Source organism: Clarias gariepinus, chromosome 11 (assembly GCF_024256425.1).
Source record: "Clarias gariepinus isolate MV-2021 ecotype Netherlands chromosome 11, CGAR_prim_01v2, whole genome shotgun sequence".
NCBI lineage: Eukaryota > Metazoa > Chordata > Actinopteri > Siluriformes > Clariidae > Clarias > Clarias gariepinus.
Window position 1 is genome coordinate 7,161,209 of NC_071110.1, and position 8,825 is coordinate 7,170,033.

The 8,825-nt window shown below is 38.3% G+C and overlaps 1 long non-coding RNA gene across 1 annotated transcript; it reads left to right on the forward strand.

The window, feature by feature from the left end:
• Positions 1 to 4,365: 4,365 nt before the first annotated feature.
• On the forward strand, positions 4,366 to 5,991 carry LOC128533575 (uncharacterized). Its single transcript, XR_008361362.1, has 3 exons — positions 4,366 to 4,515; positions 4,960 to 5,481; positions 5,713 to 5,991. It is a non-coding gene; the product is annotated as an uncharacterized LOC128533575 (long non-coding RNA).
• Positions 5,992 to 8,825: the final 2,834 nt, after the last annotated feature.

Consider the following 8,825-nt stretch of genomic DNA (forward strand, 5'->3'; position numbering starts at 1 on the left):
AATTAACAAAGATAAATGTATAATCATTGATTAGTTATTTTTTTGGGGGAAAGTTATTTATCAATCATCATGGGGGTTGTATGTCCTATTCACAGTGCCTTGCAAAACTTTGTTGGTGAGTGTGCCACATGCAGTGATTTTTTAAAATTTATTTATTTATTTACTTATTTTTGCCTGTCATGGGCAGCAATTTCATTGGAAAATCCTGTATTTGCCATGTGCTGTTCAGTCTGTGAAAATGTCAAACGCAATTGGATAATAAGTTACTTTGTCTCGCAACTTTACAACTTCACTTTCACCACCTCAGTGTATGACTGTCTTGAGTTTTCAGGTCAGTGAGTAACCTGGGTCAGGGAGAAGGGAAGATTCAGTGGTGCAGAAAGAGAAGAAGGGAAACAGAAAAAAAAAGCCTTGCAATATGATGCATCAAAATCATAGACATGTTCGTGCAGTGCAGGCCAGTGGATGATGTTACCTTTCCTTGGCTGCTTAGTCACTCGAGAAAGAGTGGTCTTGCTAAATTTAGTCCAAAGTCTTTCTTTTTACAAAAATGGGAATCAATTCGTCATTTTTTTTGTAGTGAGTCATTTCAAAAATGGACATGTAATTGTAAGCAAAGATAGAGACTGAAATAAGCGTTCATGTTTTTAAAAATCTTTTTGCAAGATTTCAACTCCATAATGTTCCTTTGATTGTGTAAAGCTTTGCGACATTGACAATTGTTAAAAGCGCTATACAAATAAAATTGAATTAAAAATATAACTGCATGTGTTGTAGGCTGATTGTGAGTGTTTCCAAATTGCCTGTAGTGTCTGATTGTAGGTACTGTATGTGTCCAGGGTGTCCTCTGCTTTTTTCCATGAATTTTCAAAGGTAGACACCCAGCTGTCCCCCACCTATACACAGGATGAGCGGTACCTGTACGGAAAAAAAGAAAAAAAGAAAGCATAGATAAAAACATTGAAGCTGTAAATGATATAAATCCTAGATTGAATGTGATTAGAGCACGGACTAAAATAAATTTACCTGCAGTCCAGTACTATGTTTACCTTGCCATATAGCCACTATTAACATCATCAGTTTGGGAAAAGCCATTTTATAAAAGCCATTTTAATAATCATAGTATAAGAGGTGTTCAAGTCAAACTTTTGAATTTGCGGAATAACAAAACACACTTATGAGTTTCATTTCTCTATATAATCCCCGGCTACATTAATCTTATCCCTGTGTGTCACTAGTGCTTGGATACCATCAGGGTAGAAAGTGTTCTCAGTACTCCGGAGCCATAATTGGACTGCCTGCTTCATGTTCGAAATACTGGCCTCCCAGGAGCTCCTTTAATGGATAAAACGTGGAAATTGCTTGAAGAAAGGTCAGGACTGTACACTGATGTGGATGTGACAATAACTCCCAGCCGGAGTTCTGTAATTTATAATTGGTTTTGTGTGTACAGTTTCCACAGACAGATGCGTCCCTTTGACAAGTCAGCAACAATTAATAAATTAATTCTCTAGGATCAGGCATTTTACTTGCTTAGTGCTTGGAACAATCCGGTGTCTTCCTGTGCCAGTCCCAAGTCTGGATAAATGCAGAGGGTTGTGGCCAGAATGGCATCCGACCTAAAACATTTGCCAAATCAATCATGCAAATCATTAACACAGGTTAACAATGAATGCCACCAGTGCCGTTGACCTACAGGGTGCCGGTGGGAACTGGGCTACTGTTGGTCGAAAATGGAGAGGAGGAAGGCATGTTTGTGGGCAGAGAGAGAAGAGGATGCAGTAAGAGAAGACATGAACTTAATTGGTGTGAGAAAAGAAGATGCAGTGGATAGAGTTAGATGAAGGCAGATGATTTATTGAGGCGACCGCTGAAAGAGAACAGCAGAAAGATAATGAAAAAGGCGGCAATTTACTTGCTGAATGTCCATGACAACGACTGCAGTGGGCTCCAGGCCACCTCGAACGTCTGAGATTGTCATTTTTGGACATACAACCTTCTTTAAAACATTTGCATTGTTCAAATATTTTACTCCAACTTTGAAGTGATTTATGACTGTACTGTGCTTGAAGTCGTCTGCAAACTTCAATTGGTTTTAGACCTTCATTTATGAGAAATTTCATGACAAGTCCTGTTTTGACTTAAACAGCACTTTTATTTATTATCCTGCATACAGGATATTATTTAGCTAAAATTATCAATTTATTAAATATATCTGTTTTCATAATGGGTAGTGTTGATTTATTCAGCCTACAATTATTGTCATATTTGCGTTTAAATAAAAAATGTGTAAAGCACTAATTTTTTATTTTTAAGCACTCTTTTGTATGCGTTGGACAATTACATTAAATGAAAAGAAACCCCGCAGGATTGAACTAACACAAAACATCCAGTTCATTTTAATGAGTTATGCCTAAGGATTGTGTATTGGAGGTAAAAGCCACGACACTTTCTTAAACAGACAAATAAAATGCCAAATGTATACACTTTACACAGGAATCTTGCCGTGCGCTTCAATGAAATTTAAATCAATTACATTTTTATTTGTATAGTGCTTTTTACAATTGACATTCACAGAAATAAAATGTCTGGTTATAAATAATAATAATAATAATAATAATAATAATAATAATAATAATAATAAAGGTTTATCACTAATGAGAAAGCCAGAGGCCAGTTGGCAAGGACAAAATCTATTAGACAGACATGTTCGGTTTGAGTCTTGGTTATGAAACTCTTCAAGGCAATTTATCATGGCAAAAATTAATCTTTAATCTTTAATCTGTTTGAAAAATTTATGTCATAAGTCATCATAACAAAACCTATTGATGTGTGCTATGGTGTCTGGCACTAGGACATCAGCGGCAGATCATTTGGGAGCTTTGGGTTGTGGGGTGAAGTCTCCATGGATCAGAACTGTTTGTCCATGCTTTGGCTGGATGCCTGGGTGATGCTAATGTTCTAGTTGAGGGTCTAGAAAGAGCTAATTGGCAGAGCTCTCTCAGCGGGGTGGGATGGGAGGCACTTAGTGGGAGGGAGAAACACATGATAGTCTTTGCCCCTCCTGTCCAGAGTTGGGTATAACCTGTTACGTTGTAACGCGTTACTGTAATCTAATTACTTTTTCTGATAACGCATTACAATTTAAATGCATGTATTTTGATTACAGTTACCAATGTCAATAACATTACGTTACTAGCGTTAGAAATGTATTGTTTAAAAATCTATCAAAATGCATTTAAAAATCACATTTTGCATGGCAGCATCAGTTACTGAGCATGATCAATCATAAGCCTTGTAGTTTTTAATATTTGATGTTGTAACAGGTTTACTTTTTTTTAAATGGGCGGCACCACAGACACATGGACACAAGGCAAGGTCTTACGGGGGGAACAAGAAAAGAGAAAGTTAAAGGAGGTAGGAAAGGGTAGTATTTTTAACATGGAGAAAGCCCGAGATCCATTAACATTAATTATGGCCAGCTGGCCCGGCCTGGCGGCCTCGCCCCTTTGCACTCCTGGTGCAGGTTGAGGCGCACGCCCACCTCAGGCACACACCGTAACTTGAAAGTAACATAATTGTAATAATCAGTAATTTAATCAAATTACAATTTTAAAGTAGTAATTAGTAATTGGTAGTAGATTACTTTTTTTGAGTAACTTACCCAACACTGCTCCCGACTGAGTGATGAGTAGCCTTAATGTGGGAGCCCCTAGTGACTGGAGTTAAAAAAAAACCTACAACCTTAAACGGTTTACTTGCTAAGCCCCAAATGTAGCAGGCTTTGATGTACTGCATGCTTTGATACCTTTCTATTGGGGCAAGCATTGACTTTTTTATTTTAATTTTTTAGCAAATTCCCAGATAGCACGGGTACGTCATGGAGACGTCTGCTAAAAAGCGTATCATCAGGTAAAAATCGCGTTCGTTTTTTATAGTCGTATTTTGATCTTCTGAAGATCGCCTGTTTGAGCTGTTAAATGATACATCGTCTTTACATCTATACGACTTCTATATGATGTATCTTTATCACCCAAAATTTGCTGATATGCGGACAGGAAGCTGCAGCATCAGCTATGACTTGAATGATACGGGGATACATGATTTTTTATTTTTTTTATTTACCTAGAATGTATAGCACATTTAAAGATGAACACTTCATTACATTGTAGATGGAAATGCAGATTCATGTTCTTTTTCCCATTTTCTTTCTTATTCACTCAAAAAAAAATTCAACAACCCAACATGTATTAGATTCAATCATGTTGAGATAAACCAAAGAGATCTTAGGTGCGTTCGAGCTCATGCTGCGCTGTGCAGACCGATCGGCGAGATTAGCCGGAAGCAGTCGGGGAGGAGCTGAAAACGGAGCCGTCAAGTCGGACACGTTGGGGATCTCGTTGCTTCTTCAAACATGGCAGATCACGTGGCGTTTGCCTACTTTATTGCAGATGAACTGGAAGCTATAGAAATACATTTTTTGTTGGAATAAATGCAGCAGGATGAACAACGACGGTAAGTTTATAAACAATATATGTGCATGTGTAAATCATTTCATTTTAAAATTACTGAACAAATACTGTTTTACAAATCAAGCTTATACTTAATCAAATTATGTTTTGTTTAGTGGTGTTATGTTAGGTCTTATGTTGCAGTACCAACCTGCAATCATTTCAGTGAAAGTTAAAAATTGTAGACAGTTAATATAATTTAGTCTGTAAGACTTACTAGTAAAATTGTATGAAAGTGCAACAAATGCAAGGCAAGAGCTCTGAAGTGTCACCTCAAAGTGCATTTTAAAATTGTAACTGAAAATAAGAGGCAATTTATAACATTGGAAAGATGACAATAAAAGAACATAGACATTTGCTTGAAACAGAATAAGCTTTATTTGCCATGTTTTCAAGAAGGTTTTAGTAACTGTATAATTTGCTCTTGTTGTCTTCCGATTTTCTTTAGCTCCTCCACAACAGTTCCCAAACTGGTCAACATCTTTTTTTTCAAAAGATTGTCTGCGCCTCTCTTTTAGTTGACGCCATCTCTCCAGGTCCGGCCTTACAAGAGACTCAAGCACAGCTGTTCTTCGTTCTGCATGCGCTTCATATGCCTCAAAAAATTGTGAGGGTTGTTAGGATCTCTGCCTCCTGGACATGCTTGTCCTGGCAGAGGTCCCCGGCTGCTCGTCTACAGAAGCACCTGCTGCCTGAGCTTGAGGAAGAGAGATTGATGGAGGCCTGTTTTGAGAAGGTGGATCTTCCAAACATAGAGGAGTAGAGCAGATAGTTCCAGGTGGTGCAGTTCCTATTCCAGAGGACCCAAATAGCTCATCCATTTGCTGCAGAAAAAGCACAATGTGATACGAAAGTGACTTTGTAATAAGATGCAAAATGATCTTATACAGTGCAGTCTTAGACTTACTGTGTAGTACTCCCAGGTTTGCTTTCCCTCCCCAGTTGCACGGCGGCGATCCTTAACTCTTTTGTAAGTAGTTAACAGGTTGGTTAACTCTTTTCTAATTTTTTCACTTGACAAGGTGTAACCTTTTGTAGGTTTGTAGGTTTTTATAAAAAGCAGTTTTTATAAAAAGCAGTTTTGTTGCGGAAGTGGAGTTGCTGATAAGTTTTTGTAAGGTCCAAAAGTAGCAACGTCATTTTGTGTGTGATTTCTGAAAAAAGTTTTTTACCACTGCAAACACATGCATCTTTTTTTCAGTCTTAGGTGCCATACCTTGTGATTCAGGGCAGTCTATCTGGACGGAGGATGGGTTTCTGGCTCCTGAAGGGTTACCACCCACTACATCGGTTTTTAGGGTGGTAGTCGGTAGGTCCTGGCTAATGGTTGTCTGTTGCACAGGGCACTGGCTGGTTGGTGGTTTCACAAAACTGAGATTTAGGGGTACAGGTGACTCAGTGGAGGTAGAGGGACATAGAGAAGGAGGTGGGGGAAACACTGCAGCACAAGCTAGATCGCTGATACTGTAGGAGCTGTTTAGAGAGAAAGCTGAAAATTTAGTTATTACTTATGTGTTCATCACAAGTGTTTACCTTGTTTTGTGTCAACGGCTGTAACTTTTGCCATGACATAAGAGAGGAACATCTGGGGAAATACTCAAAACTATCACACAGTCCTCTCTCTGGAACATTCTTGAAGGTCTCCATTGACTATGCCTTTCTAAACTTGTTTCGTGATTTGTTTTCATTTTTGTCTTTGCATTTAAGAATTTATAGCCATTAGAACGTGTTACAAAATTTTGCCTGTTGTTAAGATACCTGTACCACTGCTGTTGTTTTGTTGAAAGTTTTTTTTATTAAATTTATCACACAAATCATTGTTAACTTGTATTTATTCCAGTTCTTCCATTTACTTACCAGTTTCTTTCTGCAATTTCCTTGGAAACCTTAAGCGTAAAGGTTCTTTCTTTGCTGTCCTTCACATTCATTGTTATATTATTCATTTAGTTTTTTCTTGCACTTGGTAATGCATGGTCTTTATATATGCGAAGTGAGAGACCATGGGACTATACTCAAGGTGTGTGAAGCTACCGAGAAAAATCATGCACAAGCACAATGTATTTGTCCTTATTATAATTTATATCAGTGTATATAAGTGATCTAAATGTTGTATTTTTCACTTGACAATGCACACCAGCACAATGCAGCACATGCAAGTGAAGCAGCAACTACAGATTTCAGCATCATTCAATGTTGACCACATTACATTAAATGTCTGTGACTTTAGTTATTCCATTAAAAATATTACTTAAATATGCAGCTGAATACTATAAGTGGTCTGTATAAAAAAAAGTACAATAAACTTATGCACAAATCCAACATAAACAATTTAAAGGAAAAAAATCACGAAATGGCATGCAAATTGATTTATTATGCAATTATATGGATTAAGGCACGAAAGACTCGTGATCATCGTCATGTGGTGAATGTGGCCAATCATGAGAAGCTGTGACGTCATCACAGCCTGGTGCAGTCGCTCCTGAAATGCTGCGCTGGCTGAGCAAGCCGGCTGTTCTCGAAGCGCTCTCGCGTTACTTTGATGCCACACGTGAACGTCACGTGGCGTCGGCGCCGGTTCAAGTCGGACAAAATTTCTAACCGGCATGCACTACTTCAAGTCACATCCCAATCGGTCTGTGCAGCGCCGCATGAAGTCGAACGCACCTCTTGTCACTATGAAAACCGGAAATATCAGATTCAGAGCAAACATCACGAGAAGACATCGCGAGAAGAGAACACAGTTTGTTGAGAAGACAAACGTTTGGCGGGCGTGTGGAAAAGGTAAGCAGGAATTAATTCCTATCTTTCTAAATAGAAACGAAATACTGAACATAAATATCGCTAAACAGCAGGTAACGTTTAGTCACGTTATTTTGGTTTTGGCTATTTCTTTTTTTTTTAATCACACTTAAAATATCGACGGTTATATGCGCGTGCTTAATCTGCGGTTCGGTTCGGTCTGTTCTCATGAGTTGTAAAGCGAGAGGAACAAAGTATAAATATTGTTCATTTGCTAAATTAAGTATCATATTTTTTTTTATTGAATATCTATCTCTACAGTATATATTTTTTACAGCATTTTGCGAGTGAAAGTGTCCTGTCTGCATCTGACTTCAAGAGTTTCCTGATCAACCGTCTCTAACTCATATATCATATGTCATAGGTCATATATCTAACTGTCATAACATACAGTTATAAAGTACAAGACGTTTCTGTTGGTGTCTAATTTTTTTTCTATGATTAATACTTATTTGTGGTGTTATGTTTTTTTTTTTTTTTTTTTTTACATTTTTTAAAATTAAGACCTCATTTGTAAGTTGCTGTTGGTGTAAAACATGGTTTTTATTAAATATAAAATAAAAATCTCAATTTTATCCCGTTTGTCTTATGCTTCCTTCCTTCACAGAATTCTGGTGACCATGGTTAATTATAATTAACTGAGGATATTTAATTTATGAATCAGACATTTGGCAGATGTATGAACAACTGATTAACATCGTCTAAATAGCGGATCAGGGTCGTTTTAATTCATTTACGTCTTAAATACGTAGGCTAAGCGTCGTTCACGGACGTCTCGGCGACATCTGCCAGATGAGCAAGCGCGCTCTGCCAGACATCTGCCGGATGAAAAAGATGACGTTGCATAGACGTCTTCGCGACGTGTGTGTGTGTGTGTGTGTGTGTGTGTGTGTGTGTGTGTGTATCTGGGTTGCTCCTCACAGGCAACATGAGCCTTAGGTCCCAAAGATCCTGTCACTTGTATAATTATTAGTTAATTGATAATTAAATGTTATTTAATTTACCTCACAAAGATTTTAGTGTTGAGGTTGATTATATACTCAGCAAAATAAGAAACGTCCTCTGACTTTCAACTGTTTTTACTTTCAGTAAACTTAATGTGTAAATATTTGTATGAACACTAAAAGAGTCAACACCATAAGACATAAACTTAAAATGTTTTCCAATGTGTCCCTGAATGAAGGGAGGCTCGAAATCAAAAGTACCAGTCAGTATCTGGTGTGGCCACCAGCTGCTTGAAGTACTGCAGTGCATCTCCTCCTCATGGACTGCCTATTGCGGACAGCACTGATGGAGGGATTGTGTGTTCCTGGTGTGACTCGGGCAGTTGTTGTGGCCATCCTGTACCTGTCACGCAGGTGTGATATTCGGATGTACCGATCCTGTGCAGGTGTTGTTACACATGGTCTTCCACTGCGAGGATGATCAGCCGTCCTTCCTGTCTCCCTGTAGCGCCGTCTTAGGCGTCTCACGGTGCGGACATGGCGATTTATTGCCCTAGCCACATCAGCAGTC